The following is a 27,659-nucleotide window of genomic DNA, read 5'->3' as shown; positions in this document are numbered from 1 at the left end:
ATGCTAAACAGCGGAAGCAACATGCTATAGACAGAGCTAAGCGATTCCACAACCAACGGATCAGATCAAAGCTATGCAGTCCTGCCACATCCAGTCGTGAATGGTGGTGGACAATTAAACAACTAACGGGAGGAGGAGGCTCTGAAAACATCCCCATCCTCAATGATAGCTGAGTGCAAAAGACAAGGCTGAAGCGTTTGCAACCATCTTCAGCCAGAAGTGCCGAGTGGATGATCCATCTTGGCCTCCTCCCGATATCCCCACCATCAGCAGAAGCCAGTCTTCAGCCAATTCGATTCACTCCAATGTGATATCAAGAAACAGTTGAGTGCACTGGATACAGCAAATGCTATGTGCCCCGACAACATCCCAGCTGTAGTGCTGAAGACTTGTGCTCCAGAACTAGCTGCGCCTCTAGCCAAGCAGTTCTAGTACAGCTACAACACTGGCATCTACCCGACAATGTGGAAAATTGCCCATGTATGTCCTGTCCACAAAAAGCAGGACAAATCCATTCCGGCCAATTACCGTCCCATCAGTCTACTCTCAATCATCAGCAAATTCCATCTCCAACAAGAGAGAATCTAACCACCTCCCCTTGACATTCAACAGCATTACCATCGCCGAATTCCCCACCATCAACATCCTGGGGGTCACCATTGACCAGAAACTTAACTGGACCAGCCACATAAATAATGTGGCTACAAGAGCAGGTCAGAGGCTGGGTATTCTGCGGCGACTGACTCACCTCCTGACTCCCCAAAGCCTTTCCACCATCTACAAGGCACAAGTCAGGAGTGTGATGGAATTCTCTCCACTTGCCTGGATGAGTGCAGCTCCAGCAACACTCAGCTCGACACCATCCAGGACACATCAGCCCGCTTGGTTGGCACCCCATCTGCCACCCTAAACATTTACTCCCTTCACCACCGGCGCACCGTGGCTGCAGTGTGTACCGTCTATAGGATGCATTGCAGCAACTCGCCAAGGCTTCTTCGACAGCACCTCCCAAACCCGCGACCTCTACCACCTAGAAGGACAAGGGCAGCAGGCACATGGGAACAACACCACCTGCATGTTCCCCTCCAAGTCATACACTATCCCAACTTGGAAATATATCGCCGTTCCTTCATCGTCGCTGGGTCAAAATCCTGGAACTCCCTACCTAACAGCACAGTGGGAGAACCTTCACCACATGGACTGCAGCGGTTCAAGAAGGCGGCTCACCACCAACTTCTCAAGAGCAATTAGGGATGGGCAATAAATGCTGGCCTTGCCAGTGATGCCCACATCCTATGAACGAATAAAAAAAAGGTTTCACTGATGGATTCTACAGTTGTTTGAAGTCACTCAATCATTATCCCAGCACATTGTTATCAGTTATACAGCTGCAGCCAGCTACAAACATGATAACTCTGTTATTCTTTTGCAGTTTAAAACATGTCTTGCACATATTTGCCTGCTTCATGTTGGCACATATTTGGTCAGAAAATGCGAAACAAGGATTTGACCATAGCTGTGCAGTTGCCCTCTGCCTTTGCACTCTGACCCGTTATAACATACTCCTGGTCAGAGTCTGCTCCCGCATAAATCTCTGACCATGCTGAGGGAACACTCAAATGGCTACAGATGTGTTACGTAGAACATGTGGTTAGTGTAGTTACAGGGCCATCCGCTGCCCCTGCATAAGGAGGTAGTGGATCACCTCCATTCATAGAGTCAGACACTGATATCCAGAAGACATCCATCTCACTTTCTCCTCCAATTCACATGTACTGCCTTCAACCCAGTACACTGTATTCGCAGCTCATGGTGTGGTCACCTCTACATCGGGGGGACCAAATCCAGATTAGGTGATTGCTTTGCTGAACACCTCCATTATTCCAAAATGTTCGACTCCAAGTTCCCAGATACTTGTCAATTCTCCATCCCACTCACAATCTGACCTCTCTGTCTTTGGCCTTCTACAATGATGAATGGCACTAAGTGCAAGCTCAACGAACAGCACTGTATCTTTCTATTAGGCAATTTGGAGCCTTCTAGCCTTAATAATTACTTTAATAATTTAACTATAACTCCTACTTTCTTTTTAGTAGGAAGGGCTGGTAATGTGGGATGGGTGTGCTGATGTTTCTTGGGACAGGGGTCAGGTTGGTGCTTGGGGTGTGGGCCCTCTATCAGAACACAATGCTAGTGAGGCAGTCTTCACAGTTGGTGTCAACCTGTTTTTTCTTCTCCTCGGCTCATGGGCCACTGGTGCTTGCTCTGTTTTGCGCTTCCATTGTTACCTGCCTTGTTCCCCACCCACCCACCAACTCAGCTATTTACATCTTCACTGTGTCTCAAAAATGTCTTTTATTTCTCTCATTGCACCTCCTATTAAATCCAAAAAATAATCCAGGAGAAATTTCTTTACCTGGAGAGGGGTGAGAATGTGGAATTTGCTACCACATGGAGCAGTTGAGGCGAATAGCATAGATACATTTAAGGGGAAGCCTAGATAAGTACATGAGGGAGAAAAGAATAGAAAGATAAGTCGATAGGATGAGATGAAGTAAGGTGGGAGGAGGTTTGTGTGGAGCACAAACACCGGCATAGACCAATTGGGACAAATGGGCTGTTTCTGTGCTGTACATTCTATGTAATTCTATGTAATACTATGTAATATGTAAAATCACTTCAGTCATTTAACCATCTCCTGCTTTGCACTTAAGTACTTTACAAATCATACTATTTCTTCTTGTATATGTGTGCGTGTGTTCCTTTGTGCATGACGGATGAATAAAAGGCCAGGAGATAGAGCGGACCCAAAGGATCAATAAAAGGCGCAGAGAGAATGAGGACCTGAAGGATCAATAAAAAGAGCGGAGAGAAATAAAATAAGAAAAAATACTGGAGAAATTAATACGACTAAAAGTCCATAAATCCCCTGGACCAGATGGGCTACATCCTAGGGTTCAAAAAGAGGTGGCTGCAAAGATAGTGGATGCATTGGTTATGATCTTCCAAAATTCCTTAGATTCTGTAATGGTCCCAGTGGATTGGAAGGTAGCAAATGTAACACCGCTATTCAAGAAAGGAGGGAGATAGAAATCAGGAAACTACAGGCCAGTTAGCCTGACATCAGTCATTGGGAAAATGCTGGAATCCATTACTAAGTAAGCGGTAACAGGGCACTTAGAAAATCATAATATGATTAGGCACAGTCAACGTGTTTTATGAAAGGGAAATCGTATTTGACAAATCTATTAGAGTTTTTGGATGTAACTAACTATCATGGTCGATAAAGGGGAACCAGTGGATGTATATTTGGACAGAATCATAGAATCATAGAAAGGTTACAGCACAGAAGGAGGCCATTCGGCCCATCGAGTCCGCGCTGGCTCTATGCAAGAGCAATCCAGCTAGTCCCACTCCCGCGCCCTTTCCCCGTAGCCCGGCACATGTTTTCCTTTCAGGTACTTATCCAGTTCCCTTTTGAAGGCCGTGATTGAATCTGCCTCCACCACCCCCTCAGGCAGTGCATTCCAGATCCTAACCGCTTGCTGTGTAAAAAAGCTTTTCCTCATGTCACCTTCGGTTCTTTTGCCAATCACTTTAAATCTATGCCCTCTGGTTCTTGACCCTTCTGCCAATGGGAACAGTTTCTCTCTATCTACTCTGTCTGGACCCTTCATGATTTTGAATACAATGAGCAAATGACTAGATAATATGTTTCTTTTAGTGATGTTGGCTGAGGGATAAATATTGGCCAGGACACCAGGAAGAAGTTCCCTGCTCCTCTTCAAAATAGTGGCCAAGGGATCTTTCACATCTGCCTGTGAAGACAGACAGAGCTTCGGTTTAACATCTCATCCAAACGACAGCACCTCCGACAGTGTTGTACTCTCTCCATGCTGCACTGGATTTTGTGCTCAAGTGTCTGGAGTAGGACTTGAACCCACAACCATCTAATTCAAAGTTGAGAGTACTACCCACTGAACCACGGCTGACACTTGATGAACCAAGCACATGCCTAGTGCACATACCCTCAGTACCACAGGCTCGTCCACACTGCAATATATAACATGTCAGGTTAGATGTTGGGGTTGGAACTGAGAGAGAAAGTTACCTTCCTTTGCCCATGCAAAAAAAAGATTACAGGATAGAATAGAGGTAGAACTGGGAATGAGAATACTACCTTGGGCGGTCTAAGCATCTTACTCTTATGGGTATTGACTCACACTGCTCTATATCTGCTTGTATATTTAGAGTGAGCCTGGGTGTAACAATAGTACTATCTTGTGACTTGAACTGGATATTTGTTTCTTTTACACGTGACCTTCTTCAATCTCTTGAAGGCAGATCGAGCAAACACTTGGTGAGATGCGGCCTGATATGAATCAATAAGCTGCTATATGTCACAGTCAGATAAAACTAAAGAGCAGCCATTACGATCAAACTCACCTAATTAAATCCGTACAGCATATCTTTAGAACCATAGAACCATAGAACAGATACAGCACAGAAGGGGGCCATTCGGCACATTGTGTCCGCGCCGGCTCGAAGAGCAACCAGGTGCCCATTCTAATCCCACCTTCCAGCACCCAGTCCATAGCCCTGCAGCTTACAGCACTTTAGGTGCAGGTCCAGGTACTTTTTTAAAGAGTTGAGGGTCCCTGCCTCTACCACCAATTCGGGCAGCGAATTCCATACACCCACCACCCTCTGGGTAAAAAAGTTTTTCCTCATGTCCCCTCTAATCCTTCCACCAATCAGCTTAAATCTATGTCCTCTAGTTCTTGAACTCTCCGCTAAGGGAAACAGGTACTTCCTGTCTACTCTATCTAGGCCCCTCATAATTTTGTACACCTCAACCAAGTCTCCCCTCAGCCTCCTCTGCTCCAAGGAAAACAACCCCAGCCTATCCAATCTCTCCTCGTAGTTGCAATTTTCAAGCCCTGGCAGCATTCTTGTAAATCTTCTCTGCAACCTCTCCAGAGCAATTACGTCCTTCCTGTAATGTGGTGACCAGAACTGCGCACAATACTCCAGCTGTGGCCTTACCAGCATTTTATACAGTTCCATCATTACATCCCTGCTTTTGTATTCTATAACTCAGCTAATAGCGGAGAGCGTTCCGTATGCCTTCTTCACAACCTTATCTACCTGTACTGCCACCTTCACATGCACTCCAAGGTCTCTCACTTCCTCTACCCTCTCAATATATTCCCGTTTACTGCGTATTCCCTTTTACTGTTTGCCCTCCCTAAGTGCATTACCTCACACTTCTCCGGGTTGAATTCCATTTGCCACTTTTCCGCCCACTCCACCAACCCATTGATATCTTCTTGGAGTCTACAGCTATCCTCTTCACTTTTGACTACACGGCCAATTTTTGTGTCGTCTGCAAATTTGCCAATTATGCCCCCTACATTCAAGTCCAAATCATTAATATATACCACAAACAGCAAGGGACCCAACACTGAGCCCTGTGGTACACCACTGGAATCGGATTTCCATTCGCAAAGACATCCATTGACTTTTACCCTTTGTTTCCTATTACTGAGCCAATTTTGGATCCAATTCGCCACATTTCCCTGTATCCCATGGGCTTTTACCTTTCTGACCAGTCTGCCATGTGGGACCTTGTCAAATGCCTTACTAAAATCCATGTAGACAACATCCACCGCACTACCCTCATCAATCCTCCCTGTCACTTCCTCAAAGAATTTAATCAGATTTGTAAGGCATGACCTTCCCTGATCAAACCATGCCTTTCCAAGTGACAGTTTATCCTATCTCTCAGTATTGATTCTAATAGTTTGCCCACCACCGAGGTAAGACTGACCGGCTTATAATTGTTCGGCCTTTCCCTCGTACCCTTTTTAAACAATGGTACTACGTTTGCAGTCTTCCAGTCCTCCGGTACCTCCCCTGTATCTAGTGAGGATTGGAAAATGATCCTCAGAGCATCCGCTATTTCCTCCCTGGCTTCCTTCAATAGCCTAGGAAACAATCCATCCCGCCCTGGTGACTTATCAACTTTCAAAGATTCCAGTCCCTCTAGTACTTCCTCTCTCGTTAGGTTTACCTTATCCAATATTTCACACCTCTCCTCTTTAACTACTACATCCGGATCATCCCTTGCCTTTGTAAATACGGAGACAAAATATTCATTTAAAACCCTACCCACATCCTCTGCTTCTACACACAAGTTACCCTGATCATCCCTGATGGGTCCCACCTTCTCCTTAGCTATCCTCTTGTTCTTAATGCACTGATAAAACATCTTTGGGTTTTCTTTAATCTTATTAGCTAATATTTTTTCATGCCACCTCTTTGCTCTCCTTATTTCCTTTTTTACATCATCCCTGTACTTTCTATACTCCTCTCGGCTTTCTGCAGTATTTTGTTTTCTGTGACAGTCATAAGCTTTCTTTTTCTGCTTTATCTTGCCCCGTATACTTCTAGACAACCAGGGGGCTCTAGATTTGGCAGTGCCACCCTTTTTCTTTGAGGGGACGTGTCTGCATTGTACCCGTAGAATTTCACTTTTTAGTGCCTCCCACTGGCTTGCCACTGATTTCTCCTCATCCCTTCTCACAACTGTGTCCAGTCCACTTCTGCCAAATCACCTCTTAATTCTGTAAAATTTGCCTTCCCCCAATTTAAAACGTTTACTCCTGATTTAACTCTGTCCTTTTCCAAAATAATGCTAAAACTAACTGAATTGTGGTCACTATCCCCATTATGGTCATCCACTGTCACTTCACCCACTTGCCCATCTTCATTTCCCAGGACTAAATGTAAAATTGCATTCCCTCTTGTTGGGCTTGTCACGTACTGGCTAAAAAAGTTCTCCTGGACACCAATCAAGAATTTTGCGCCCTCTTGTGCCGTTCACACTGTTTGAATCCCAGTTGATGTTAGGGTTGTTGAAGTTCCCTACTATTATTGCCCTCTTATTTTTGCACTCAGAAATTTTCCTACATGTTTGTTCTTCTATCTCCCTTTCGTTGTTCGGGGTTCTATAGTACACTCCTAGTAGTGTGACTGCCCCTTTTTTATTTTTTATCTCAACCCATATGGCCTTGATTGATGATCCATTTAGCATATCATCCCTTCTCACAACTGTAATTAATTCTTTAACCAATAATGCTACCCCTCCTCCTTTTTTATCACCCACTCTATCCTGCCTGAATACTCTATATCCAGGGATATTGAGCTGCCAATTATCCCCCTCTTTAAGCCAGGTTTCCATTATAGCAATTATATCATGCTGCCATGTGTCTATCTATGCCCTTAGCTCATCTGCTTTGTTTGTAATACTCCTTGTATTGAAGTATATACCCTTTAACCCCATCAAATTCCTGTGCTGAACACTATTTAACCTTTGCTTCTTTTGCCTTTCTGAGTTGCTAACTACGTCACTAACTTTGCATAACAATATAAAATAAAGAACATGCCACGCTACCCCACAGCAATGGGTCATCGTACTTGACTTAACGAGGATGACTTCTAACTGTCCTCCAACATTTCTAACCTTTTAGCCTTTTCAGCTTTCTCTTTAAATGCCTGAGTGACTGCTTGTGCTTTATCTCCCTCCATTCACAGACATAAATCAAAGACTTTCCAATACAATGTATGTGAGGTGGGGTTTTTTTGATTACCAAGACAAGCTAACAAATTGCTTATTGTTCACAGTCTTTGGGGAAACCAATTTCTATGAGTGTATTAACCAACTTTTGTCAAGGGGTCCTTTTTTAAACTTGTGAGAATACACTGCTTTTTTATTTAAAAAAAACTCTACATTAAAAGTAACTCTTTTTCCAAATCCTTTCTGTGAAAAAATGGTTAATATGTCAAAATGTGACAGGCGCCATGGTTTTAGTTCTGATTTTGCTTTGCTAATGGTGAAAATTGTTTAAAACCCCTTGCTAATTAATGTCTTCCCATTTATAAGAAACAGCAGTAAGGGAGAAAAAAATGGACTTTTAAAACCACAATAATTTTTTGCAGCTGTTTTATGTTTCAAAAATTTCCAGACAGCCCTGTCACACTTATTATGCCCACTGTATACACCCATGAATACCATGTAGGACAATGTGCTTTAACTGAACAATTTCCAATAAATAAAACAGTGGACAACACCCATCAAGCAGTTTCTGTTAGGATCCCACATCTCAGATTTTATCAGTACCAGCAGGGCTCAGAGCAGCCATTAAATACCATAAAAATGTTCAATGAGTGATCAGATCGTATCACCCACAGCAGGCTTTTAAGATTTGAGTCATCATTTAACGATACCATCGCAGGTCAATCTTTCAGTTGCTACACCAAAGTACTGGAAGAGCTCGAACTCTTGGGCCTTTAAAGGAGGTGAATGAGAGGGACTTTGTAGAGGTATATAAGATACAAAATGCAATAGAGGTTCATTCCAGGCACTATGCACTAAAGCAGGACTGATGTCATGAAGCGCTTCTTCACACAAAGAGAGATTAATACCTCGAATGGTCTCTGGGTACAGGAATGGAGGCAGAAACTCTGCCTCCATTGTATTCTCACAAGTTTAAAAAAGGACCCCTTGACAAAAGTTGGTTAATACACTCATAGAAATTGGTTTCTCCAAAGAAGGTTCACTCGGTTAATCCCGGGGATGAGGGGGCGGACATATGAGGAGAGGTTGAGTGGATTGGGACTCTACTCATTGGAGTTCAGAAGAATGAGAGGCGATCTTATTGAAACATATAAGATTGTGAAGGGGCTTGATCGGGTGGATGCGGTAAGGATGTTCCCAAGGATGGGTGAAACTAGAACTAGGGGGCATAATCTTAGAATAAGGGGCTGCTCTTTCAAAACTGAGATGAGGAGAAACTTCTTCACTCAGAGGGTAGTAGGTCTGTGGAATTTGCTGCCCCAGGAAGCTGTGGAAGCTACATCATTAAATAAATTTAAAACAGAAATCGACAGTTTCCTAGAAGTAAAGGGAATTAGGGGTTACGGGGAGCGGGCAGGAAATTGGACATGAATTTAGATTTGAGGTTAGGATCAGATCAGCCATGATCTTATTGTGGAGATGCCGGTGATGGACTGGGGTTGACAATTGTAAACAATTTTACAACACCAAGTTATGGTCCAACTATTTTATTTGAAAATCACAAGCTTTCGGAGGCTTCCTCCTTCCTCAGGTGAATGTGGAAATGAAATCATGAAATGAAATGATTTCCACATTCACCTGAGGAAGGAGGAAGCCTCCGGAAGCTTGTGATTTTCAAATAAAATAGTTGGACTATAACTTGGTGTTGTAAAATTGTTTACAATGATCTTATTGAATGGCGAAGCAGGCTCAAGGGTCCAATTGGCCTACTCCTGCTTCTATTTCTTATGTTCTTATGAGTCATTCATGAAGCAGTGGGTGAGGGGCTGTAGGTTTCTACGGAAGGATGAAGTCGATGGGCCGTACGGTCTCCCGCATCTCTGCTGATCCTTGTAATCTTTCTGATCGCTGTTCTCTGTAACTGACTCACAAACTACAGATGAGTGGAAACATTTGCCTGGCCCCCTTTCTCCCTCCCTCTAACTGACTGCTAAAAAACAATCTCTTGCGCCCTGCCTTCTCTCTGCCCATTAATTCCTTCTTGGCTGCTCAATGTCCATCTTCTGTCCTACTATGTGACATTATTTTACATGAGCAATGTTAGGACAACTGTAAATAGTTGTCATTTATGACTTTCCTTTGTTCAAAATGGACACAGAGGAAAATATAGCCTGGACTGGGAACCAGTGCGATGCCCCCCACAGTCTGAGGACAGTCACTGTCCAGATGAAGAATTCAGGCAACAGGCTGTCATTGTAGATCCCTACCTCAGCAAGGGTCAGAACATTCAGGAGAGTGACGGAGAAAACTGAGAGGGTGAAAGTTAAATAATTCACGTTATTTGTACAGATTGAATGTCCGTGTAGAATAACAAATAGCATTTAGGAATTCTTCGTGGTCATGTTTGATAAAGTGGGTGGCGGTTGGCAAATTAAGGTGAAATGTTGCGGCAGTGGACGTGAAAGATCCCACGGCCACTATTTCGAAGAAGAGCAGTGGAGTTCTCCCCGGTGTCCTGGCCAATCACTAAAACGCAGATTATCTGGTCATCCAACTCATTGTTGTTTGTGGGATCTTGCTGTGCGCAAATTGGCTGCTGCGTTTCCTACATTACAGCAGTGACTACACTTCAAAAGTACATCATTGGCTGTAAAGCACTTTGGGACGTCCTGAGGTTGTGAAAGGCACTATACAAATACAAGTTTTTCTTTTTATAGCACGGAAAGAGTTAAGTGACGTAGGATGCTACACATTCTCAGCTGTAATATGGTATGACAAACGTCCCCTATGGAGTTAGGCCTGAAGGGATGGGAATGAAGAGAGGAGAGACATTCAAACCCATACCAGTCACCCTATCCTCTGCTCCAGCATTCCAGAGAAGTCGAGCTCTTGCCAGGGACCTTTTCAGACTTGTCTGCACAAACAGATCTGAGAGTAGGCAAGGAAACACTAACTGTTTATCCTCGGCATGATTCGCTAGTGCAGGGGAGTAAACACCCCGACTCACAGGGATTTCTCTATTCTTTCATTTACTGGAACGCTGCTAGTTCTGAAGCACTCCTGGACCATTGCAGCAGTCCCACAGGTAGTAACCTACGAACAGGCCAAATTCATGCAGCTTTTCTATTCCAAAGAATGGGCCCCATGATTGTGATGCATACGTTCATGCGCAGGATGACATCCAGATGGAAATGTTTGCACAGAAATCCAAGACAGCAATACAACCTTGGGGCTGAATCGTAATAAAGCGATTTGCTAGGAATTGTTATGCTTTTATTTTTCTCTGAATGACGGGGTTTGTGTTTTTAAATCTAATTTTCTTCGCTCCTATCCTGCTGGTACTGGAGTCAGTTCCATGGGCACCAGGAGTCCTCCAATGCCTTGCCTGAGTGCCCATTGCAGTCATTGGTGGTAGGCTATTCGACTGCAGGGGGCCTTATAGTTGAGGCCAATCCTGCCCTCAAGTCACTCCCACATTCATATTTTGCAGCAAGGACCCTTAGATAGGGATCAGGAGTAGAAAGCCTTGCACCTGCACTGACACCCTATTTGAGGCAGACTAATTACGCTCCTTCCTGGGCAATGCATTGACTCACTGAGTAAACAGAGGGGCAAGGAAAAGAACACATAGCAAAGTGAGAGGAGGGATCAGAATTCATGTCAAGGGGTGAGGAGGGGGGTCAGAATTCATGTTAAGGGAAGGGAAAGGGGAAGGGGCATAATGCATGGCAAAGGGAGGGGAACAGGTAGGATTCATGGCAAAGGGAGGGAAGGGGCAGGATTCATGCCAATGGCCAAACATGCAAGACTTCCATTCATATTCATGCTCATGTGAAATTGGCATCCAGGGTTGCTCGGTAATGGTAAGTATATGGAAGGTCATTCACAGGACACAGCAATGAAGGTGAGAACATATGAAAATGTAGGACAGGAAAAGGCCAGCAGGCCAGTAGAGTTTGTCCTATATTGTCATGGTGTGACTTCTACACACCATATACATCCTCCCCCACATCCTCCCACCAGTCATGTAATTTTCCAGGAGAGGAGGAGCAATAAAAGAGAAAAAAAATCTTATTTCTCCAATTTTTGACTGGTTTTCCTCTTTTTTTTGTGTTTTTCTTTCTTTATGCTAATGCTGAGGTTCTCATGAGCCTTTGGGCCAATCCTTTGCACCCAATTTTCCATGCTCAGTCTATCATCATAATTACAAATAGCCTCAGGTGGAAATTTGGATATGTGGGAGTAGAAAATTGTGTGTAGGTGGAATTTAAACACAGCCAATTAAAGGGGAATTTCATGATATGTACTGTACTTGCATACTGTGTAATTGAACACTAGTGGGCCTCCTGATGGGAGCAAGCATATTGTGGGAATTACACTCTAAGGTCTCCTCTCATACTGAATGTCATATCCAGAGAGAATGTTCCAGAGACTCTGAAATAAAAGCAGCCATTACATTACCACACCAACTTGAGTGCCTACTGGACATAATGGCCCCGATTTTAGAATGGAGGCAGGGTGGCAGTGGCGGGGGTGGGTGAATGGGCGCATGGGTAACCCGACCAATAAAATATGTCAGTTTCCCACGAGATCGCAAGTGAATTGGTGCCACTTAACGTGGCTTCTGGGTTTGCCGTCGGAAAGCTGCGCAGCGGGCGGACTGCGCACCTGCATCACAGGCTGTCAGCTGGAGGAGCTCTATTTAAAGGGCATTGCTCCAAAGGCTTTTGCTGGAGCAAAGACCCAGAAATCACAATGGAGCAGCACAGGGACAAGGCTGCTCCAAGGTTTAGTGACGTATCACTGTAGAAGCTACTGGTCGGGGTGAGGAGGAGGAGGGAAGTGTTTTACCCTGCGGACGAGAGGAAGTGCCCTGCCTCTGCCACCAAGAAGACCTGGCTTGAGGTGGCAGAGGAGGTCACCAGCAGCAGCAACATCTCCTGCACCTGGATCCAGTGCAGGAAACGATTCAATGACCTAACTAGGTCTGCAAAAATCAGTACACTTATTGATTCTCCTGCATTCTGTGTTCCACATCAACCCCCCCACCCCAACTTATTATGCACTGCCAAGATTACTCCATCACATCACTCCTCACACCTACTTAAGGCTCATCCTCAACTTGCCTGCATTTCCTCACCTCCCCATTAGTCACCCCACCACAACCACTCACCCCAATCCTCAACCAATGTGATGGCTCTGTCTCATACTCACCCTCTGATGCATCTCTTTCACGGTCAGCCTCACCCAAAGCAATGCATTCATCGGTTGGTCACTTCACCATCACTCACACGTCTGTTCTTTCTCCCCTTCTAGAAGAGAGCGAAAATGCACGCAAGAGGGCGAGGACTGGAGGGGGGCCACAACAAGTAGTGGTTCTCACAGACACAGAGCAGGAGGCGCTCGAGATCAGCTACACCCTCGAGTGCCTGTCCGTCGGGGACGTGAGGCTGGCACCCCAAAAACCTCTGGTGACACAACTTTAACATTTATCACACACAATATGAATTGATGTTAACAATGCTTGCCATGTTCAACACCTCAGTATGCTCAACGCAACATGACACATCTGTGATGATGCTTAATATTGACTTCTGTTCTCCTACTGGGCCTTCAACTACCACAGTGACGGCAGAGGGCGATTCCTCAGAGGAGCTGCCGGCCTCTGAGGGTGCACCTTCGCATCTTAGTGAGCTATCCATCAGTGCAGATACTCACACGTCGGTGGGTCCTCGTAGTGAGTTAGTTGGGTTGGCACCTGGTGAATCACCACACACAAGTGAGCACGAGCAGATACTGGTGGCAGGGGCAGCTGTGGAGAGTCCGCGTCAGTGGCAGCACTCTTCTGCATGCTCTGCTCAGCTGGACGCAGAAGCTGAACCCTGGGGGCCATTCTTTGAGGTACAGCAGCACGTTTGCAAGGTACTGGAACAGGTGCCATGCGCACTCTCCACAATAGTGCAGAGGATGTAGGAGTCCAACTCCTGCATGAGTAGAATGGTGGCACAGGTACATGAGGGAATCTCTGAGATAGTGTCGCAGGGAAGTGAGCTACTGTCTGAGATAGCGTTGCACGTAACTGCTCAATAGCGTCGCAGGTAAGTGGGGGAAAGCCTGCGATGGAGAGAAGGCTAGCCTCCGATAAGCTTCAAGCACGGCTCACAAATGAGTCCGTTCAGGCCCTAACAATGGTCGTTCGAACTCAGGGTGAACAACATTCTGCCACCTTAAACAGGCTGACAGATACTTTAGAAGTGGCCTTCCAACGCATTACACATGTCCACCACACTGTTGTCCAGCAGGGTGGTAGGAGTGATGTGGACCTGGCCTAGGGGAGGGATGATAGTGAAAGGAGACATGGAAGTGGGGACGCCACTCAAAGCATTCCCACTTCTCACCCGTTGCCCCCCTCTCAGCCATTACCCACAATGCTTCCTCTTCTCCAGGTGGCCGAGTCTGCCCCTGCACAGTTGCAGGTGGAGCAGTCTTTGGAGGGGTCCTCACGGGCTCCAAAACCCAGAGGGCGTAGACCGAAAGCTTCTAAGCAGTCAAGGCATGAACATGAGCAACCTGCCACTTCCTCTGCTGCAGCCATGGAGGATGCACCAAATAGAAGTAGTAGGAAGAGAAAGGCTAAGGTTTTGTGATCACAAAGGGTTTGCACAAGGGCGTTTGACAGATGGTCATGTTTTTCATTTATATTTGTTTTTTGTTAAACTCACATTAAATGTTATGAGATTGTCACCACTACTGCTACGCCTTGCCCATTCTTGACTGGCTTTTATGATAGGGCCCTTCATGAGGTTCACTATGAACGGCGACACTTGATGCAACCCATTGGGTCACATTACAGTGGGTGTATGTGTAGTTGCAGGACTGTTTTGTCCAGGGAGATGTGGTGAGGCTGTTGATGTTGCTCGTCCTCAGATATAGTGGTGAATGCAACCATGGCGCCCCCATCCTGATAGTGTCAATTTGAGGGGGTCTGAAAAGTTGGTAAATATGTGTGAACAGAAGAATTGTGAGTGGCAAGAAAGAATTTTCAGTGAAAACACAAAGATCTCTCAGCCAAAAGTTTGTCTGAAAGAACTGAGTGCCCTGCTGCAATAACTCACCTTTTCTCCCCATCTGTCAAACAAGCATTTGAATGTCCAACTGGCTGCTGGCTGAAACACGTCTGGTAGAACATGGAATATTTCCCATAACACGGGAAACCCGCTGAGGATGTATAAAAATCGGACCCCTGCCTCGATGTGCACAAAATTAAGTACTTCAAATACTTCAACTATCTAACTAACTGTCTTAACTGTCATCCCGCCGGCTTTAATTGCCGGTGGGACTTCCGTATTCGGGAGGCGCGCGCACACCCAGACGCGTCAGTGGGGAACCCAGAAATCTGTGGGCTGGAGCCAGGTTCCGAACCCGCTCGGGATTTCCCCAATTTTCAGAGCCCCCCCCCACCCAACGCACCCGCACTTGGATTCCAAAATCAAGCCCCGCATGTCAGAATAGAGGAATAAATCACGTGTTAGTTGTGGTTCAGTGGGTAGCACTCTCACCTCTGAATCAGAAGGCTGTGGGTTCAAGACCCACTCTAGAGACTTGAGCACAAAATCCTGTCCAAAACTCCCAATGCAACACTGAGGGAGTGTTGCAAAGTCAGAGGTGGTGTCTTTAGAATGAGACAATTAACCATCATCCTGTCTATCAAGTGGATGTAAAAGATACCCTGGAAGAAGAGCAGGGGAGTTCTCCCTGGTGTCTCTGGCCAATATTTATCCCTCAACCAATATCACTAAAACCGATTATCTGGTCATCATCCTGTTGCTGTTTGTGGGACCTTGCTGTGTGCAAATTGGCTGCCGCATTTCCTACATTACCAACAGTGACTACACTTCAAAAAAGTACTTCATTGGCTGTAAAGTGCTTTGGGATGTCCCGAAGTCATGAAAGGCGCTATATAAATGCAAGTTCTTTCTTTCAAATATCTTTACAGTCTTAGGGGAGGAACTTTACAATTTGCTGCTAAGATACCTGCAGCTACAATGCGGCATTAGTCTTGCACAGCCAATGACAGTACTCCTTTCAGACATGCTGCAATGCTGACCCTGGGGACGGTGCCGTGGGGTGGCAAGAAGGGTCACCTGCCTCGTAACCAGCTTCACTTGAGCAGCCATCAAACATGGGGTCGAGTGCTCGGCTGCGCCATCATTTCCCTGCAGATTCAGGCCCACACGTTCACTTTTCCTTTCCCTTCATTTTTGCATGTTGTTTCTTTGTCTTCTCCCCTCCAGCCTTGGGAAAGGCTGCCAATGCTTTCTGAACCTTTCCTCAAACTGTAAGGAGTTCTGATACTCTGGTTGTCTTTATTCCTTTAAATTCCACCGACACACAATTTCACAAATCCAAATCGGCACCAGAAGCTATGCCTAATTATGATAATGAACGGACCGTGGAAAATAGGGCGCAAAATGACACACTTCACTTCAAATGAGTGTAACACCTGGTTCAAACCATTAAGGTGCAAGCTGCACCCATATTGAAAAACCTACCCAAGGCATCAAAACCATATTCCCTTGTCTCTGTCACCAGAGCCCCTAGGCAAACCATATGGGGATCAGATGGGAAAGTGGAGTTGAGATAGGAGATCAGCCATGATCGTATTGAATGGCGAAGCAGGCTCGAGGGGCCGTATGGCCTAGTCCTACTCCTATTTCTTATGTTCTTATGAGAGAACCCTATTAGGTAGGGATGCAGATCACGTCATTCAGTATTTATCCAGTTTGTGTCTGCTCGGCCTGACTACCAAAAGTAGAACCGGGTTTCAGTTCCTGCATCAGCTTCTACTTTTTATTTATTTTAAACCTCCATACATCTTGAGCTGTATTTAATTATTATTAAAGAATCAAAGGCGACAAGAGGAAAAACTTTATTACGCAGTGAGTAGTTATGATCTGAAATGCGATGCCTGAAAGCAGATTCAATCATGGCTTTCAAAAAGGAATTGGATGAATACTTGAAGGGAAAAAAATTGCAGAGCTATGGGGAAAGAGCGGGGTAATGGGACTAATGGGACTGGATTGCTCTTACAAAGAACCGGTACGGGCTCGATGGGCCAAATGGCCTCCTTCTGTGCTGTAACCATTCTACGATTCTATGATTAAATGATAAACCCAGCACATAAGTGTCAGCCTTGGCTCAGTTGTAACATTCTGGCACTGAGTCAGAAGGTTGTCCAGAGACTTGAGCCCATAATCCAGGCTGACACTCCAGTGCAGCACTGAGGGAGTGCTGCACTGTCGGAGGTGCCGTCTTTCGGACGAGAAGTTAAACTGAGACCCCATCTGCCCTCTCAGGTGGACGTAAAAGATTCATGGTACTATTCGAAGGAGAGAAGGGGAGTTCTCCCTGGTGTGCTGGCCAATATTTATCCTTCAACCAAAATCACTAAAACAGATTATCTGGTCGTTATCTCATTGCTTTTTCTGGGACCTTGCTGTGCATAAATTGGCTGCCGGGTTTCCTACATTACAACAGTGACTACACTTCAAAAGTGCTTCATTGGCTGTGAAGCACTTTGGGGCATCCTGAGGTCATGAGAGATGCTACATAAATGCAAGTTATCTCGAATACACATATCAGTTTAAACCTCATTATGTATTCCTTTATGAATGGACGACACTCTCTTAGCTCAGAGGTCAATAAACTGTATGCAAAGAAATGAAGGTCAGACATTGCTGTTTTGCAAACATGTTAATAGACATATTCAACCTCAGTGAGCCAAACTTCTCTAAATGTTATGGGACAATAGTTATGAGTCCTCCCTAGAATAGTTTTACAGGACATACCACCAGTAGTTGACTAACAATCATTATAAGAATGTACCAGTTGTGCTTTGCCCACAACATGACAGTTTATTGGCTCCTTATCATAAACACACGTCAATCTTATTCTTCCACTAGCTCCACCTCCCATCCTGATATCTCCTTCGGTGACACAGTGCATCCTGTAGACAGCTCAGCTGAAATACCAGTAACATGAGCTTCCAAAGCATGAGTCCAATAGCAACTTGGGGAACGAAAAGGTGGACAATAAAAAGGAGGTGGAAAGTGAAGATAGAAATGGAACAGGGATGGGTGCAGAAGATGAAGCAGGAATCTGACCCTTCTTTTGAAGAGATCTCATCTCATGGAATGGCGGATAAGGTAATGTAGTGGTTATATTTGTGGACTAGTATTCCAGCGGCCTGGACTAGTAATCCAGAGAATGCGAGTTCAAATCTCACCATAGCAGTTTGAGAATTTGAATTCAGTTTTAATAAATCTGGAAATAAAAAGCTGGTATCAATAAAAGTGACCATGAAGCTGTCAAATTGTCATAAAAACCCAACTGATTCACCAAAATGCTTTAGGGAAGGGAACCTGCCTTGCTTACATGGTCTGTCTCCAGTCCCACACCAACATGGTTGACTCTTAACTGCCCTTTGAAGTGGCCTAGCAAACCACTCAGTTGTATCTAGTAGTGCAAGTTTGCTATTGCCACTCTATACTACCACCCTAACCAATGCAGATTTAATCTGATGTAATTTTGGCCAGGGCCTATAATATCACCTAACGATGCTAGCAGCATAAAAGGTGAGATCAGTTACATAGAATTACACAGAATGTACAGCACAGAAACAGGCCATTCAGCCTAACAAGTCTAAGCGGTGTTTATGCTCCACACAAGCCTCCTCCCTCCCTACTTCATCTAACCCTATCAGCATATCCTTCTATCCATTTCTCTAGCTTCACCTTATATGCATCTATTCTAGTCTTTTTTTTATTCGTTCATGGGATGTGGGCGTCACTGGCAAAACCAGCATTTATTGCCCATCCCTAATTTCCCTTGAGAAGGTGGTGGTGAGCTGCCTTCTTGAACTGCTGCAGTCCGTGTGGTGACGGTTCTCCCACAGTGCTGTTAGGTAGGGAGTTCCAGGATTTTGTCACAGCGACGATGAAGGAATGGCGATATATTTCCAAGTCGGGATGGTGTGTGACTTGGAGGGGAACGTGCAGGTGGTGATGTTCCCATGCGCATGCTGCCCTTGTCCTTCTAGGTGGTAGAGGTCGCGGGTTTGGGAGGTGCTGTCAAAGAAGCCTTGGCGAGTTGCTGCAGTGCATCCTGTGGATGGTACATACTGCAGCCACAATGCGCCGGTGGTGAAGGGAGTAAATGTTTAGGGTGGTGGACGGGGTGCCAATCAAGCGGGCTGCTTTGTCCTGGATGGTGTTGAGCTTCTTGAGTGTTGTTGAAGCTGCACTCATCCAGGCAGGTGAAGAGTATTCCATCACACTCCTGACTTGTGCCTTGTAGATGGTGGGAAGGCTATGGGGAGTCAGGAGGTGAGTCACTCACCGCAGAATACGCAACCTCTGACCTGCTCTTGTAGCCACAGTATTTATATGGCTGGTCCAGTTAAGTTTCTGGTCAATGGTGACCCCCAGGATGTTGATGGTAGGGGATTCGGCGATGGTAATGCCGTTGAATGTCAAGGGGAGGTGGTTAGTCTCCTCAACTACTCTTTGTGGTAGCAAGTTACACGTCCTAACCACTCTCTGGGTAAAGAAGTTTCTCCTGAAATCCCTACTGGATTTATTAAGGATTATTTTATATTTATGGCCCCTAGTTCTGGTCTCCCCTGCAAGTGGAAGCATCTTCTCTACATCTACCCTACAAACCTTTTCATAATCTTAATAACCTCTATCAGGTCACCCCTCAGTCTTCTCTTTTCTAGAGAAAAGAGCCCAGGCTGTTCAATCTTTCCGGATAGGTATAACCTCAGTTCTGGTATCAGTTGTCACATTCTGTGCCACACTAACAGAGCTGTGCTGACTACAAAACTCTTTTCTGATGGTGTATTTATATTGAAAAACCCACTCGGTGCCAGTGGCCTTGGTGTTATAGCGACCATCTCGCTTATATCATAGGGTGGTTTCTAGAAAAGCCGTAGAAAATAAAAATTGTATATCCTAAGTTTGCACTCGCTCAGTTGCTTTAAAGTTAGAGTTTGCGAGTTTGTATCTATCCGCCAAACCTCCATTGGGGAAAGTGCGTGACAAACAGCAAGTGCTGGTCTGTAGGAGGGTGCTCTGTCTATTAATGGCCAAAAACATGGCAGACACCAGTGAAATATGAATCGAGGTGTTTAAAATGTTAAAAGGATTCAATAGGATAGATATGGAGAAACTATTTTCTTTGGTGGGGGAATCAAGTATGAGGAGACATAATCTTAAAATTAGAGCTAGGCCATTCAGGAGCAAAATCAGAAAGCACTTTTCACACAAAGTTAAGTGGAAATCTGGAACTCTTTCCCCCAAAAGGCCATGGGTCAATTGGAGCTTTCAAGACTGATATCGATAGATTTTTGTTAGGTAAGGGTATTGAGGGATATGGAGCAAAGGTGGGTAAATGGAGTTAAAGTGCAGATCAACCACGATCTAACTGAATGGCGGAGCAGGCCTGAGGGGCTGAATGGCCTCCTCCTGTTCCTAATGCTCTTAAAGACTCTTTGTGTTGGGGATGGTGCTGCCTCCAGAAGCACCAAAGGCAAATGTCTCTTCTGGTGGTGTGCACAACATCCAACGGCATCAATGCAAACCTTTACTACGCAACAGATCAGCCCTGACCTCTTGATTTGGCTTAAAGATTGTTTTCCTTCCTATTAAAATTTGTGTATATTGATTGCAAGCTAGTGTGTACTTTGGATCAAAGCCATATTCTCTCTCCCTTTTGGGTCTGCCACTGGGATTTAGTAGAATAAACTCCAAGAGCTGGTTTATATACCCTGGTCTCCTGGTATCCAAACTGAAATGATGACTATGCAAAATCAATGAACGAGGTCTGAGGTAAACTCCAGGAGGTAATCACAAATCACACAGGGTTCGATATAACTCCAACCTGATGAAAAGTATAGACAGATGAGGTTCTATATATGTGATGGAGAAGCGAATAGAGGGATACAGGGGCATGGTGGGAAGAGGCTCGTGTTGAGTATAAACACAGGCATAGAACAGTTGGGTCGAATGGCCTTCTTCTGTGTTGTAGAATCGATGTATTTCTATGTAATTTCTTCGTATTTCACGCTGTAAACTAAAGTGGAAGCCACAGAGCATTTAAGGCAATAGAGGACTCCTTCCTGCCATGTCACTGTTCTACTACTGATTATTGGTTGGCAGGAAGCAGGTCCAACCAAAGGCACAAATGAGTAAGCAGAACTTCTGTTAGTGTGTCAGCCGTGGCTCAGTGGGTAGCACTCTCGCTTCTGAATTAGAAGGGTGTAGATTAATTTCCCACTCCTGAGATTTAAGCACAAAATCTTGTCTAACGCTCCAGTGCTTACTTTCAGATGAGATGTTAAACTGAGGCCATGTCTGCCCTCACAGGTGGGAGTAAAAGATCCCATGACACTATCTTGAAGACAAACAGGGGGGTTCCCTCTGGTGCCCTGACTAATATTTATCACTAATCAACTATTACATGATCACTTATCTCATTGCTGTTTGTAGGAGCTTTCTGGATGCAAATTGGCTGCTGCATTACAACAGTGACTACACTTCATTGATTGCAAAGCACTTTGGGATGTTCTGAGATCATGAAAGGCATTATATAAAAGAAAGTTTGTCTTTCTTTTCTGCCACGTTTTTTTCCCCCCAGTGCTTCTTTTATGCTGCAATTTTGGCATCAGTGCCACATCTTTTGCATACCAAAAGTGCAGCATAAAAATTAACAAACGGGCATTGGTGCTGAAAACTGCACTGGCAGTGAGACCACCTATATAACAGGCTGCAATACAGAAGCAGTATATTCAAAGCCCACCAAGGTTTAAAAACATACACTCTGCTGGGCCCCTCTGTACCAACTCATCAACTTGTTCCAATCATTTCCCTGCCCAACAGAGGCCAGTGAACGGCACTCCATGGATGCACTTCACTGAGTATTTGTGGAGTTTTATGTCCCCACATTGCAAAGCCAAAGAACTCAAGCAAAAATAGAACTAAATATAATACCCAACTTCAGACAATCTCATTGTAGTCAAACACTCAATGCTCTCGGATGCTACTTAAAACGGCTACGAATTAAAAGGGCCACACTGTAATTAGTTATCTTATTGATTTACCAAATTTTCTTTGTTCGCTTCAGTTTAGATCCATCACTCCCCTTCTCTCGAAGACTATGACTCACGTTGGCACACAGTTCCACAGTTGCCCACCACCCTTTGGAAACTCTTCCAAGTAATCATTCTTCATGTGTGAGCTTGGATTGTGATTAGTGAAACTTTATATTTAAAATTTTGTATTGCTTCTTTAGGTTGTAATGTGTTCTGAGCGGCTGGGGCAATCTAATCTGTTTCATTCATGTGTCAGCCGTGGTTCAGTGGTGGCACTCTCACCTCTAAGTCAGAAGATTGTGGGTTCAAGCCCCACCCTAGAGATTTAAGCACAAAATCTAGGCTGGCACTCCAGTGCAGTACTGAGGGAATGCTGCACTGTTGGAGGTGCCGTCTTTTAGATGAGACATTAAACCGTCACGTCTGCCACCTCAGGTAGACGCAAAAGATCACACAGCACTATTCAAAGAGGAGCAAGGGAGTTCTCCCAGGTGTTCTGGGACAAATGTTTATTCCTCAACCAACATCACTAAACAGATTATCTGGTCATTTAGCTCGTTGCTGTACGCAAAATTGGCTGCCGCGTTTCCTACATTACAACAGTGACTGCACTTCATTGACTGTAAAGTGCTTTGGGACATCCTGGAGTGGGACTTGAACCTACAATCTTCTGACTCAGAGGCGAGAGTGAACCAGCTAGATTTGTAGCCAATGCACCTAAGCACCCCTCAGAAAGGTTATTTGACACTGGAGAAGTCACTGGCAAGCCCTATCCTGTCCTTACTGTATATATACAATGTACCCTGGATCACTGGGTAGCAACTTGAAGTGGGTGGGAGGCTTGATTGATTTCCTTCTTCCCTTCAGCACAGGCAGAGTGAAGTCAAGTGTGGTGCCCCTACAGTTAGGATAAGTGAGCAGGGCAGGGGTGATAGCTGTGATTTTTCTGGTCTGTGTTGCTCAGTACCACGCACTGTGATGAATGTGCCCAGTGAGGCATTGAGAGATCTATGAATAAAAGTTTAGGTGAAAGAGAGAACTGTTATGCTAATATGCCAGGTCCGAAGATTGCTGCAAAGCCCTTGCTGCCAGGCAGATTCTGCAGAGTTCACACTTGGGGGTTTTCTGAGTGACAGCACATTGAGTGGGAGGTAAAGTCAATTGCTGTTACTAATTAGGCTGTTTTACATTTAACACATTTACTTATCAGGAATGCACTGTGCCAATGGGAGTCACAATTTCTGGCCTACTTTTAATTGCAATGGAAGATTTCATATTTCATATCATATCATGGGGATGGGCACCAGGATGTAGCATTGGAAAGGAGAAACAAGGTGCACAAAGGATTGGGAGAGAAAGATAGCACTAGAGTAAGAAATAGTACGGTATTAGGTGGATCAGACTAAGAGAGAGTACAAGAAAGTCTAAGATTGGTTTACAGTGCGTGTGTTTAAACGCACAAAGCGTGTTAAACAAGGTTGGAGAGCTGCAGGCGCAATTAGCCACATGGGAATATGATGTCATGGTGATAATGGAGACCTGGCTCAAAAAAGGGCAGGATTGGGTACTAAATATTCCTGGATATAAGATGTTTAGGAAAGATAGGGAAGAAAAGAAAGGCGGGGGGGGGGTGGCAGTATTGATTAAGGAGAATATTGCAGTGCTGGAGAGAGAGGGTGTGCTGGAGGGGTCAAGGACAGAATCTATTTGTACGGAATCTTACAACACCAGGTTATAGTCCAACAGTTTTATTTGAAAATCACAAGCTTTCGGAGATTATCTCCTTCGTCAGGTGAGTGAGTGAATGAGAGGTTCTCAAATCACATATCTTATATTAGGCTGGGACACCATCACACCAATCAAAGGTGTCGTTGGTGTTCAGACAGGTTAGCCACGGAAAACAGTAGGTCCCAGTATACTGAATACACAATGGGTTAAATTACACAAACAAAGAGAGGAAGAGACCCGAAAGGCAGAGAGAGAGAGAGAGAGAGAGAATATCCAGTTGTATTACAAACAGATAACTATTTCTTTTTGATGTGGAGATGCCGGTGATGGACTGGGGTTGACAATTGTAAACAATTTTACAACACCAAGTTATAGTCCAGCAATTTTATTTTAAATTCTTGTGAATTTAAAATAAAATTGCTGGACTATAACTTGGTGTTGTAAAATTGTTTACAATTATTTCTTTTTGGTTAGAGTTAAGAAACAAAAGAGCTCCATTACACTACTGGGTGTATTCTATAAGCCACCAACTAGTGGGAAGGAGATAGAGGAGCAAATTTGCAGGGAAATTACAGAGAGGTGCAAAAGCCATAGAGTAGTGATAATGGGGGACTTCAACTATCCTAATATAGATTATATAATATAGTAATAATATAAGGGGCAAAGAAGGGAAGGAATTTTTGAAGTGTGTTCAGGAGAACTTTCTTGACCTGTATGTTTCCGGCCCAATGAGGAAGAAGGCATTGCTGGATTTGGTTCTGGGGAATCAGGTGGGCCAAGTGGAGCAAGTGTCATTGAGGGAACATTTAGGGAACAGCCATCATAGTATTATAAGGTTTAGAATAGCAATGGAAAAGGACATGGACCACTCTAAAGTAAAAATAGTCAATTGGAGAAGGGCCAATTTCAGTGGGATGAGAACAGGTCTGGCCCGGGTAAATTGGAATCAAAGATTGGCAGGCAAAATTGTAATTGAACAATGGGTGGCCTTTAAGGAGCAAATGGTTCGGGTACAGTCTAGGTACATTCCCACGAAGAGAAAGGTACGGCAACTAAAGCCAGAGCTCCCTGGATGACAAAAGAGATAGTGAGTAAGATAAAATGGAAAAAAGGGGTGTATGACAGATATCAGGTTGATGACTCAAGTGAGAACCAGACTGAATATAGAAAGTTCAGAGGGGAAGTGAAAAAGGAAATAAGAGGGGCAAAGAGAGAGTACGAGAATAGACTGGCAGCCAACATAAAAGGGAATCCAAAAGTCTTCCATAGGCATGTAAATACTAAATAGGTAGTAAGAGGATGGGTGGGATCGATTAAGAACCAAAAAGGAGATCTACTCACGGAGGCAGAGGGCATGGCCGAAGTACTAAATGAGTACTTTGCATTTGTCTTTACCAAGGAAGAAGATGCTGCCAGAGTCTCAGTAAAGGAAGATGTAATTGAGATACTGGATGGACTAAACATTGATAAAGAAGAGGTACTAGAATTGGCACCCCATCCACCACCCTAAATATTCACTCCCTTCACCATCAGTGCACTGTGGCTGCAGTGTGTACCATCCACAGGATGCACTGCAGCAACTCGACAAGGCTTCTTCGACAGCACCTCCCAAACCCGTGACCTCGACCACCTAGAAGGACAAGGGTAGCAGGCACATGGGAACAACACCACCTGCATGTTCCCCTCCAAGTCACACACCATCCCAACTTGGAAATATATCGTCGTTCCTTCATCGTCGCTGGGTCAAAATCCTGGAACTCCCTTCCTAACAGCACTGTGGGAGAACCTTCACCACACGGACAGCAGCGGTGCAAGAAGGTGGCTCACTGCCACCTTCTCAAGGGCAATTAGGGATGGGCAATAAATGCTGGCCTTGCCAGCAACGTCCACATCCCATGAACGAATAAAAAAAAAGACTAGCTGTATTTAAAATAGATAAGTCACCCAGTCCGGATGGGATGCATCCTAGGTTGCTAAGGGAAGTAAGGGTGGAAATTGCGGAGGTACTGGCCATAATCTTCCAAACATCCTTAGATACGAGGGTGGTGCCAGAGGACTGGAGAATTGCAAATGTTACACTCTCGTTCAAAAAAGGGTGTAAGGATAAACCCAGCAACTACAGGCCAGTCAGTTTAACCTCAATGGAGGGGAAACTTTTAGAAACAATAATCTGGGACAGAATTAGCAGTCAATTGGACAAGTGTGGATCGATTAGGAAAAGCCAGCATGGATTTGTTAAAGGCAAATCATATTTAACTAACTTGATAGAGTTTTTTGATGAGGTAACAGAGAGGGTCGATGAGTGCAATGCAGATGATCATAGAATCATAGAAAGTTACAGCCCATCGCGTCCTTGCCAGCCGAAAAAGAGCTCTCCAGCTTAATCCCACTTTCCAGCACTTGGTCCATAGTCCTGTAGGTTACGGCACTTCAAGTGCACATGCAAATACTTTTTAGATGAGTTAAGGGCTTCTGCCTCTACCACCCTTTCAGGCAGTGAGTTCCAGACCCCCATGTGGTGTATATGGACTTTCAAAAGGCATTTCAAAAAGTGCCGCATAATATGCTTGTCATCAAGATTGAAGCACATGGAATAAAAGAGGCAGTAGCAGCATGGATGCAGAATTGGCTAAGTAACGGGAAACAGACAGTAGTGGTGAACGGCTGTTTTTTGGACTGGTGGGAGGTGTTTAGTCGTGTTCTCTAGGGGTCGGTACTGGGACCACTGCTTTTCTTGATATATATTAATGACTTGGACTTGGGTGTACAGGGCACAATTTCAAAATTTGCAGATGACACAAAATTTGGAAGGGTAGTGAACAGTGATGAGGATAGTGATAGACTTCAAGAGGACATAGACAGGCTGGTGGAATGGGCGGACACGTGGCAGATGAAATTTAACACAGAAAAGTATGAAATGATACATTTTGGTAGGACAAATGAGGAGAAGCAATATAAACAAAAGGGTACAATTCTAAAATGAGTCCTGAGCACTGCTCCGATTGGCCGCCAAGCAAGGGCCCAATTCTTCAAGAATGTTTTTTTCCCCTCTTCAGAGGTCCATGCCACTTGCTAGTGGGGCCAACGTGTGTTCTTGTGGAGGCCGATACCTTACTGGGCATATCAGCTGCCATTACTACACCAGGTCGCCATCGTTTGCCTTGAAAGACAGAAGTACGCCCCTTATAAGTCAATGCGGAACCTTCTGGAGGCTTAATGTAACCAGGTGTCTACTGTTTCCCTGGAGATTCTACTAGTCGCCTGCCAGATTTGCAGCCGGAATGCGGAGGAACCATAAGGAATTTCAGGCTTTAGATGCACCTTGAGCCATGAACATGATATGCAAAATATTCACTTTACACAAGTTCACAACTAAAACTATCAAGTTAATGGTTCAGTGGGTAAATGCACCATCAACATTTGCACTGAGGTAGGTTCTATCTCTGGTCTGTGCTGACGTAGCTGATCCCGCCTGAGGCAACAGCTGGGCGCTACAATTGGCTCGGTGCCCAGGGCAAGGAAGGGGAAACATTAGCCAGAGTTGTGGGCTTCTCCTGGTTGTTATCAAATGACTCCTGCTGAAAAGGGCATGGGTTTGGACATCAGGCAAGGACTAGGGTGTGATGTTGCCCCTTCTCCTGCCACATCAAATAGGCTGCTGGATCTACTGCCCAGCCCACAGAAGAGGAATGGCCACATGGGTGAGGTATCAAAGGGCTGCCAACATCCATGGAAGTGTGCCCCAGTAACAGTCAATGCCTTTAGAAAAGGAGGCAAAATAAATATGGACAAGGAAGGCCATGTGGACCATTTCAGCTCATCCATCTAGAACAACCTATGGCCTCCCATCACAGCATCCATTGTGCTGGATCTCCTGCCTGATTTCAGGTGCTACCAGGGCAAGCGAGAGTGGAAATGTGTACAGGAAGGAGGATGGAGCTGTTCCTCCGGCTCCTCAGCATATGCCGCCACTTCCAGAATTTTCCGTCACACATAATGGTGGATGTTGGATGCTTCTGCTCAGATTTAGGCAGGCATGTTCAAATGATGTGCTACTAATGGAGATAGGTCATCCAACTTATTTGCCATCACTGACACCCTAACCAAGCTGGGCACCAAGAATGCCTTCTATTCCTGGCTTCCAGTATTGCTAAGTCAGTGGGGGTAAGGCGGGAATCAAGCTTAAAGGCACTCAATTGCATG

This window comes from Heptranchias perlo, chromosome 14 (genome assembly GCF_035084215.1).
Source record: "Heptranchias perlo isolate sHepPer1 chromosome 14, sHepPer1.hap1, whole genome shotgun sequence".
In the NCBI taxonomy this organism is placed as follows: domain Eukaryota; kingdom Metazoa; phylum Chordata; class Chondrichthyes; order Hexanchiformes; family Hexanchidae; genus Heptranchias; species Heptranchias perlo.
This window is presented reverse-complemented; position numbering follows the sequence as displayed.